The following is a 10,645-nucleotide window of genomic DNA, read 5'->3' as shown; positions in this document are numbered from 1 at the left end:
TGTTTAATCGGTTCTTTAATTTAATAATCGGTTAAACCGATCGGTTCTTGGTCTAACCAAGAACCGATCAAGACATGAAGAATTTGGAACCGAATATAACTGATAACCGAATGGGGCGGTTCTCGGTTAACCGAGAACCGAGGTGATCGGTTCGGTCATCGGTTAACCGACTAACCGATGACCAGATTATCAACCCTACTTATATAGACAAGCTAGGATCATCACCAAGTCGATTTGGGACAAGATTTAAGAGTTTTAACATAGTGAGCTATTCAGATCTTAATTCAATTTCATGTGAAACATAACCATGAAATTTGGAGATAAAAGTATCTCAATTAGCGTTTATAATCAGAGATATATGTAAATTAAATTCAAGTTGTAAATTGCATCCAACATTTACTCATAAACGATTAACAGCAATGAAATACTGTATCAGTAACAGATACATGAAGTTGAGAGCTTAATAAGTTTGAGTACTCACCTCTGCACCATTAAATGAACTCCCTGGAAACACTGTAATTTAAAAAACTAGATACCATAGAATTTCACTCAGTTGTGAACATTAAGGGATGTATGTCTGAAGACGATCGTGCGGGACTTTTGTAGCTAGTTTCCCAAGAGAATTCAGTGTCTGAAATCATCATAGGTAGAATCATCTCTTCCTTTATACCCTGCTCTAAAATTTGAGGATCTAAAATTGTGTCTAGGCAGTTCTCCTCCATGCAAGTAAGAAATCGTGTTGCTAGGCTTCTATCATTATCCGTTTTATCCAATGATATCGCCCTTTGTCCTGTGAGCAATTCGACAAGAACTACTCCAAAACTATAAACATCACCCTTTTCTGTGAATTGGCTCGATTGGAAATACTCGGGATCTAAATATCCAAATGTCCTTTTGACTAAAGTGAGTCTGATATGTTGCAATTGATCCCGAAGTTCCAAAATCGGATACTTTGACAACATATTTCTCGTCCAAAAGGATATTACTAGACTTGATGTCTCTGTGATAGATAGGCACGGAAGATGCATAATGTAAGTAAGCAAGCGCACCGGCTATATCTGCTGCGATTTTCAAACGCATGTTCCATGAGAATGGAAATTCGTTATTGGGATCGTGGATAGATTAAAAAGAGTCCCATTTGGCATGAATTCATAAACAAGCAAAGGAACCTCAGTCTCCAGACAACACCTCAATAATCTGACGACATTCCTGTGATTAATCTGCGATAATATCGCCACTTCATTAATGAACTGTTCTATTTGATTCTCCTCGACCAACTTTGATTTCTTTATTGCCACAATTTTGCCATTGTATAACATTCCTTTGTAGACCGTTTCCCTGCCCAAGAATACGATTTTCATTAAAGTGATTTGTAGCTACCTCCAACTCTTTTGCAGAGAAAACTTTTGCTGCAAAAAGAAGGCCACCGTTTCGTTTGAAGAACTTCTCTTTAACCATTTTTTCCAACGCTTTGAACAACCAAAAACATGCTAAAAGCAAAACCAGAAACCCCAATCCAGAACCCACACCTATATGCAAAACTTCTTATGAGAAATCAAAAGTTTCAAAACAAAGGCACATTATTAATATCAGATCATTTACTAATATCATTTCTTTATATGCAGATAAAACTGAAATTTACTGAGAATTTTTGTTTTAAGAAAATTGAACCAATTCTTATCACAAATGAACATTATAATGTTACCTATTAAACTTATCATCTTGGACTTGGATGGTGGAAGCTGGATACACCCTACTCCATCTTTCCTCCCATCACCGATATACCCTTTCGGACATGAGCAATTATAAGATCCAGGGCTTTTAACGCAAATTGAATTTGCGTGACATGAATTTGTCGTATTATCAGCGCATTCATTAATTTCTGCTCGAAAAGGAAACATAAAACATTGAAACATTAACAATACAAAACATGATAAGAACAGATATGAGATAGTTGAGCAACCTTGGCAGCCTGGGGTAAGGTAAGGATTGCCTCAGTATCCAATGGAACAACTGCAGAGATAGCCTCCAACCGTATCATGAAAATCAATGCAGTCAGTGTTATTTTGACACACGTAATCAGTGGGATTCAATCGCGCTTGTTTGCAATTCAGTGCACCAATCCGCCAATCCATCGCCACCTTTTGCAACTTGGTGTAGGCAGGTAAGACATCATCAACGTCCGTTAAGTTCTTCAAGAAGCGATATGTATCATAATAAGAGTCAGAACTGTATTCAACCATGGCGTAGCTGCAAGAGCTATTTGTAAGTGGCGAACGTCCACGCAAGTCTGTCAAATCTGCCTCAAGGTAAGTCGTTCCTGAAAATATATACACTTTAACATATTTCATTGACTCTATTAAAAATGAGCCACTCACCCCTTAAAAGGCGAGGAATGTTATCCATACTTATATAGAGTAGTCAGGATTATCACCAAGTCGACGTGGGACAAGATTTAAGAGTTTTAACAGACTCTTTACTTTCTATTCTGTCATTTCAACATGAAAGATTAATGGGCTAGATTAGATTAATATGAAATAATTCTATTGGGCTTGGTCTAATGTTACATTTATTCTATTATATATATGCTCTATTGTAGAGAATAGATGATACAGAAAACCTAATTCTCTAAGAGAGAAAAGCGGCGCTACGTTCACAAGAGATTTCCTAGCTTTCTTTATAGAACGATTGTACCGAGTAATTGTTCCTGCATCGGATCAGAGTACACGTGGACCTCGATAGTAGTGGATTCAACTTGCAGGACACAATCGTAGAAGAAAACACAACAACAAGTAAGATTTAGTTCCGTTGTGTATTACGTGCTCAACTTGCAATATGAATATGAATCTAGATCTGTTATTCTTGTCTGCAATTTTCACTGCTCTCATTAGATGAATACAAGAATTACTAACAGTGGTATCAGAACCCGGGGCTTGATTCATAATTTATTTTGTAATTTGATTATATGTGGCGATTTCGGAAATCAAACTTTTATACTTGGTTTAACGGTTTCGACAAAAAACTGAAATTAGATTTCAAAGATTAGAAATTAGATTTCAAACTTTCACAATTGGTGTGCCTACTCCCGCGTCGGAGTCACCACCAGCGCAAACACCCCATACGGATCCTCGGCGAGGCGCTGGAGAATGGGGAGGACGAACGCCGCCGTCTTTCCGCTCCCAGTCTGCGCGAGGCCAAGCACGTCCTGGCCGGCCAGGATTTTGGGGATACAATGGTACTGCACTGGAGTGGGGTGCTTCATCTTGAGCTCCTTGCAAGTGTTGACAGCCCATTCCGCCAGCCCTAGTTGGAGAAGGTGACGTGCGCCGGTGTAGGGTTAGGGTTTAGTAATTCCTGTATTGAAATTCTGAAATTGGATTTCAAAATTCTCTCATCATCTTCACCGGGCAGCAGCCGTAGTCTTCGAACAACGGCAGTTTGCTTTCCGGGCAGCCAAGGCAGCGAGCGAAGGGCTGGACAGCAGCAACGCTCCAGTCACAACAGCTCCTTCTCAACGTGCTCCAGCAGGCAGCAGCTCCGGCGGTAGGCAACGAACAGCAGCTGCGTCGTCCTTAGGCGGCGGCGGAGGAGCTATCCTCGTCGGACAGCAGTTGCACAGCCACTGGACAGCAGCGGCGATCAGCTCCAGATCTTGGCAGCTGCGACATCGTCTTCAATCTGCACCACGTCTGACAGCCGTGCTTACCGCCGGCTTGTGGACAGCGGCAGCCCTGACTTCGGTTGGGGCAGTAGCCAAGGCGTGAAGGCAACCCATGGAGGGGGCGACTGTTCTTTTCGCAGAACCCTAGCGGGTTTTGAAGATCCGGGTCGGATCCGAATCGTGGTTTTGGTCACTGTAAATCACATTATTAATTTAGAATTAATAATATTAATTAATCCAATAAATTGTTTACTATCATTATTTTGAATAATAATAGTAAATGTGTTTTTAATATTATTTTCGAATTAATATTAAATATCTATTTATATTAGTTTGGAATTGATATAGATTAGATGATAAATTATTAATTGGATTAATGGATTAATGAGCAAGAATTTGTTAATATTATTGTTTTGGAATAATAAATAATATATGTGCTTGATGATGATTTGGAGTTATTACTTGATTTACAAATTTATTAATTTAGAATTAATATAGATTGGATTAATTTCGTTAATTAGATTAACAAATTGAGACATAGTTATCATCTGGAAATGATAATATATACTTCACAACACAATATTAATTTGGAATTAATATTAAATATGTATAATTATATTAATTTAGAATTAATATAATTAAATCCATATTTAATTAGAGAATAAAATTTGATTTTATTTGTTGAGCATTATTTGATATCTTATGTGATAAGCATGCTATTTGATTTTATGCTTATTTATTTTAACTATAGTAGTTAGAGACCGTTTTATTGTCTGGGTAGGCGGCGCCCAGTATGTGTACTCCGTGTTATACTATGTCTGGCTAGGCGGTGCCCAGTATTTGTAGTCCGTATTATACTTTGTCTGGGTAGGCGGCGCCCAGTAATTGTTTGAAATTTAATATCAGATATTATATTCACAGAACTAGTATCACACTTTTCCCCATAAAATATAAGTCTTGTTTTGAAACAAACGTATCGTCCATCATAATTGTTTGATGTTCCTAGCCTTTTCGACCACGAGTTTTACGCCAAAGTGTTTACTCTAAATTTACAAGGCCTAGGCTCATTCATAGATACATGGTTGGCATCGTGTGATGGGGTTGACTTACTTAAATTATTTAGTGACGCCAAAGCGACCTAAATAGTTTATGGATGCATATTAATTGGATTAATAAACCAAGAATTGCAAAATAGTTGTTGCAATTGGCTTGTGATATTATTGTAGTGATCAGCCATAGCAGGGGCTGCAATAATATAGACTTGGATCTTGGACCACTAAAATTTATATTAGATATAAATTCGTATTTTATGTTTGGGGGACATAATATATGTTAAAATTAGTGGGAGCTAATCAATACAATAAACCCTTGTTTAATTAGTGATGCGAATGAGATCTTTGTATGCTTTTCTAATCTGCTTTTCGTTTTATTTTCTGTTCAGATAATATGTCAAACTTATCTTATGAGTGTATGATGGAAACAAACAAATTAACAAGGTCAAATTTCACGGAGTGGCAGAGAGACTGCCCAAAACTCAAGGCACAAGGTGCAATGAGTGGGAGCTCAGCTATGTTTGTCATTGAGATAAATATGTCTATGAATAACTCACAATCTAAGGTATTGGATACCGCTTGTGGTTCACACATTTGTAATAATGTCCAAGGTTTAATTGACAGCTGGAAAGTGAGGCCTGGGGAAGTAGACCTACGTGTTGGTAATGGAGCAAAAGTTGCTGCCGAACGCGTGGGAACTTATAGATTAGATCTTCCCTCAAGACATAGACTAGATTTACATAATTGTTATTTTGTTCCAGTTATTTCAAAGAATATTATTTCCATTCCGATGTTGGACATCGAAGGTTTTTCCTTCCATTTTGCGAACAATAGATGTTCGTTTTCTAATAATGGATTGTTTTATGGAAATGTCTCTTTAGAGAATGGATTATATATGCTTGAATACAAACGGAATATTCTCAATGTGCAAAGTAAAAGACTTAAGCTATGTAATACGGATAATGTTACTTATCTTTGGCAATGTAGACTTGGTCATATCAATGAGAAAAGGATAGCGAGATTGCGAAAGTTAGACTATCTAAATTCATTTGATTTTGAATCATATGGTGCTTGTGAATTCTGTCTCAAAGGAAAGATGACTAATAAGCCACTTTCTGGGAAAGGGGTGCGTGCTAATGATGTGCTAGAGTTGATCCACACAGATGTGTGCGGACCGTTTCCAACTAAAGCAAAAGGTGGTTATTCGTAGTTCATTACTTTAACTGATGGTTTGACAAGGTATGTATATGTGTATCTTATCAAACACAAATCTGAGGCCTTTGAGAAATTTAAAGAGTTAAGTGTGAAGTTGAGAAACAACTTGGGAAAAGTATCAAAACTCTTCGATCAGATTGAGGAGGGGAATACTTGAGCCGAGAATTTCTTGATTACTGAAATCGCATGGAATTCAGTTAGACTGGACACCTCCTGGTACACCACAAATGAATGGAGTATTTGAAAGGAGAAACCGAACATTATTAGATATGGTTCGATCCATGATAAGTTTAGCTAGTCTCCCTTTATTTCTCTGTGGTCATGCTTTACTAACGGCTATTTACATTCTAAATAGGGTTCCTTCTAAATCAGTCGAAAAAACACCATATGAGTTATGGTGTGGCAAGAAAGCAAGTCTTAACCATATCCGGACCTGGGATTGTCCAGCTTTTATTAAGAAAATTATGACTGATAAATTCGAAACTAAAAGTGAGAAATGTTATTTTGTGGGATATCCTAAAGAAACTAAAGGGTGCAATTTCTACTGTCCTGAAAATCACAAGGTGATAACATCAAGGAATGTGACGTTCCTTGAAGACAGTTATATCTGCAAGGAACAAGGTCAAAATACAGTAGATCTTGAAGAAATTCAAGAACCACAAGTTAACAATGAAGATGAGGTATTATCCACTGGATTGGATAATAACTCAGTGGGAGTTTTTGATGATCTATTGGGAGGGGAAATTACTCTTAGAGAGGACCTTAGAGAGACTCTCGAAGGACCACCTCAAGACAATGAGATGCATCAAAGACAAGATGATACAATAGTTGCATCACCTCTACCTCAAGAAGATCATAGTGATATTCCTGAACCTTCTCATATACAGAATGAACAGCCTAAACCAGAGCAAAACCAACTCAATAGGCCTAGAAGGATTCGTCGTGCACCTGAGAGATTGAATCTAATGGTTGAGAACCAAGATGATGAAGTTGATTTAGATGATGAAGAGCCTAAGACCTATACCGAGGTGGTGTTAGAAACCGATCGAGAGAAGTGGCTTGAAGCCTTGATATCTGAAATGGACTCGATGTACTTCAACTTAGTCTGGGAACTAGTTAACTTGCCAGATGGGGTTTACCCCATAGGTTGCATATGGATCTTCAAAAAGAAGAGAGATGCAGATGGCAAAGTACAAACCTACAAGGTTAGGTTAGTGGCAAAAGGTTATAGTCAGCGCGAAGGCATTGACTATGATGAAACCTTTTCGCCAGTTGCTAAGATCAAGTCCATTAGGATATTACTTGCAATAGTTGCATACTACAACTTTGATATTTGGCAAATGGATTTCAAAACCGCATTTCTCAATGGAGAATTAGAAGGCGATGTCTATATGACATAGCCGGAAGGTTTTGTATCGAAAGAAAGGCCGAATGCAGTGTGCAAGCTAAAGAAGTCCATCTATGGACTTAAGCAAGCTTCGAGGAGTTGAAATATTTGTTTTGACAGAACAATCAAATCGTTTGGTTTTGTCAGAAGCAAAGAGGACCCATGTGTTTATAGTAAACGCGAGAATGGAAACGTTGTCTTCCTCATCATATATGGTGATGACATCTTGATTATGGGAAGCAATCGTTCCATGATGCAATTCGTGAAAGAGTGGTTGTCTAGTTCTTTTATGATGAAGGATCTAGGTGATGCTTCCTATATCCTAGGAATTAAGATCTATCGAGATAGACCAAATAGGATGTTAGGATTATCACAATCCACTCACATAGACAAGTTGCTAAGGCGCTTCTCAATGGAGAATTCTAAGAAAGGTTTTCTTCCTATGAGACATGGCATTGTATTGTCAAAGAAGGATTGTCCTTCTAATGACAAAGAAAGAGACAACATGAAAAGGATCACGTATGCTTCGGCTATAGGATCTATTATGTATGCCATGATTTCTACTAGGCCAGATGTGGCCTATGCGCTTAGCATGACAGGCAGATTACAGCAAAATCCCGGTGAGGAACAATGGAAAACTGTTAAGAATATTCTTAAGTACCTTAGAAGAACTAAAGAATATTTCTTAGTCTATGGTAGACAACCAGAGTTATCAGTTACTGGGTACACTGATGCTAGTTTCTAAACAGACCATGACGACTATAAGTCTCAGTCTGGATATGTTTTTATCCTCAATGGTGGAGCAGTAAGTTGGAATAGTTCCAAACAAGGTACAACTACTGATTCTACCACCGAAGCCGAGTATATTGCTGCATCTGAAGCTGCCAAAGAAGTTGTTGCTTTGTTAGAGTTCGTTAAAGAACTTGGTGTCATTTCGAGTGACAATAGTGCAATACCTTTGTATTGTGACAACACTGGTGCTGTTGTGCAAGCAAAAGAACCCAGAGCTACGAACAGGAACAAGCATGTTCCCAGAAGATATCATCTGATCAGAGAAATAGTTGAAAGAGGCGACATAAAATTAGAAAGAGTACCCACTGATGATAATTTGGCTGATCCTTTCACCAAACCGTTATGTATAACAAAACATAACAAGCACTTTGAGAGCTTAGGTGTTAAGAATGTTGGTAGATGGCTTTAAGTCAGTGGGAGTTACAGTTTTATATTCTTAGAAACATTTTGTGTTGAGACAATATTACTTGATCACATTATATGAAAATTTTAATTTTCTATGGGTTTTGTGCACTTATTAGAATAATTGTTTAAAATTTTTGTATTTATTCTAAATATTTGTTCCCTTGAATTATGACTGTCGTTAATGGTGTGAGACATTAATGATATAGTATAATTCTAAAATAGCCCTAACCAATGATCATCAAGAATGGGATATTGATGGTATGTTATAGGTTAGCATGGGGTTTGCATCACATTCTTCGAGAATGTAGTTGTTCTCACAACTATGAGATATTAGATACTCGTGATGGACACATGGTATACTTTGGAGAGTATTGGTATACCCTACTATTAAACTGTTTTGTTAAATGTCTACAGTTTATTAGTACATGAAGTATGTAATAGTCCTTGGATTTGAGGTCATTACACATTTTGTTTGTTGAGTGGTATGCTTTGATCTTGTCCAATGCTTTGCCTCCCAAAGGAGGATTGAGACACGGACTTGTGTTGGGTATATCATAAGATAAATGGAAATGGTAGTTGAGCTAAGAATGAGATTCATTACTCGATTAGAATTTCGAGAGAACACTCAAATTCTCTATATTACTTGACCATTAAGTCATTGACCAATGCAAAGATATATTCAATTAAAGTAATTGAATATGATCGAATGGGTCTTTTAATAAGGATGAGATAAAGTGATTGAGCTATTTGGATGACACATGACAAATCTTAGGCTCAATCGGGTGGTTCGTGAATGAAAGGATATTACTATAAACTTTGTGTAAAGGCTTGTTTACCGAATTCACGTAAACGTCCTTCATATATCGAGCTACGCTGCCAACGTAGTCTAGGAGTTTTGTGCAGACTTCGATTAGATTGTCGTCGATAATGAGGGCCTAAAGGGTCACACTATATGTGTATTTTGATCCGCTCAAGGGTACAATGTTAGAGTTGTGTATTATATCTAATGCTAGTCCAAGTGGGAGATTGAAAGATTAATGGGCTAGATTAGATTAATAGGAAATAATTCTATTGGGCTTGGTCCAATGTTACATTTATTCTATTATATATATGCTCGATTGTAGAGAATAGATGATACAGAAAATCTAATTCTCTAAGAGAGAAAAGCGGCGCTACGTTCACAAGAGATTTCCTAGCTTTCTCTATAGAACGATTGTACCAAGGAATTGTTCCTGCATCGAATCAGAGTACACGTGGACCTCGATAGTAGTGGATTCAACTTGCAGGACACAATCGTAGAAGAAAACACAACAACAAGTAAGATTTAGTTTCGTTGTGTATTACGTGCTCAACTTGCAATATGATTATGAATCTAGATTTGTTATTCTTATCTGCAATTTCCGCTGCGCTCATTATATGAATACAAGAATCACTAACACAACACACATTAAGTTTGGCTAATTACCTCTTCGAATGGGTGCCCTGCAACAGCCATTCCCTGGCCAATAACATGCTTCCCACAAATGGGCAGCTGGAGAAGATGCTGTATGGTGGAATGCGGGAGCAGATGGCTGCGCAGCTACTGCGCGTAGAAGTTGCTTTGTCTTTTCCTATGACCGCGACAACCATGTGATCGCAGCCGATGGCAGTGATCGAGTTCTCTTCTGATAATGTATATTCAGTTCTCGACAAGTCAATAATCATGATTTGTTTCTCTGTGATTCCAGTTTGATTGTAGCAACTCCAAGCTAGGTTTGGATAATTGACCAAAACTTTAGATGAATTGATGTCAAAGATTTCCTTGTCGAGAATGGCGAGGTAGGCTGTTGGAGGGTTGGTGGAGGTATTGCAAAGGATTTCGAAAGACGGTGACAAGTAGCAATTTGCGCCAACTTCAAATGGACATGGAATTCCTAACTTCCCACATTGATCAAGGCATCCAAATCTAGCAATTGAACTTGAATAGGAAATTGCTGACCAAGAAGGAAAAGGGTAGGTGATATCAAGAAGATGATTTTGCATTAATGGATAATGGTATTGCACTAATACTCCTTCCATTCCCTTTAGGCCATGTTTAGTTGGCGGGAAAGTAAAGTTGACAAAGAAAATGATTCCTGGGAAAATGAATCCCGG

At 37.8% G+C, this 10,645-nt stretch overlaps 1 long non-coding RNA gene across 1 annotated transcript; it reads right to left on the bottom strand.

Annotated features, from left to right (window-relative positions):
* Positions 1-410: 410 nt before the first annotated feature.
* LOC121744285 lies at positions 411-2,257 on the bottom strand. Its single transcript, XR_006038539.1, has 3 exons — positions 1,964-2,257; positions 1,706-1,882; positions 411-1,338 (listed from the first exon to the last, which is right to left on the bottom strand). It is a non-coding gene; the product is annotated as an uncharacterized LOC121744285 (long non-coding RNA).
* Positions 2,258-10,645: the final 8,388 nt, after the last annotated feature.

Source organism: Salvia splendens, chromosome 8 (assembly GCF_004379255.2).
Source record: "Salvia splendens isolate huo1 chromosome 8, SspV2, whole genome shotgun sequence".
NCBI lineage: Eukaryota > Viridiplantae > Streptophyta > Magnoliopsida > Lamiales > Lamiaceae > Salvia > Salvia splendens.
This window is presented reverse-complemented; position numbering and strand designations above follow the sequence as displayed.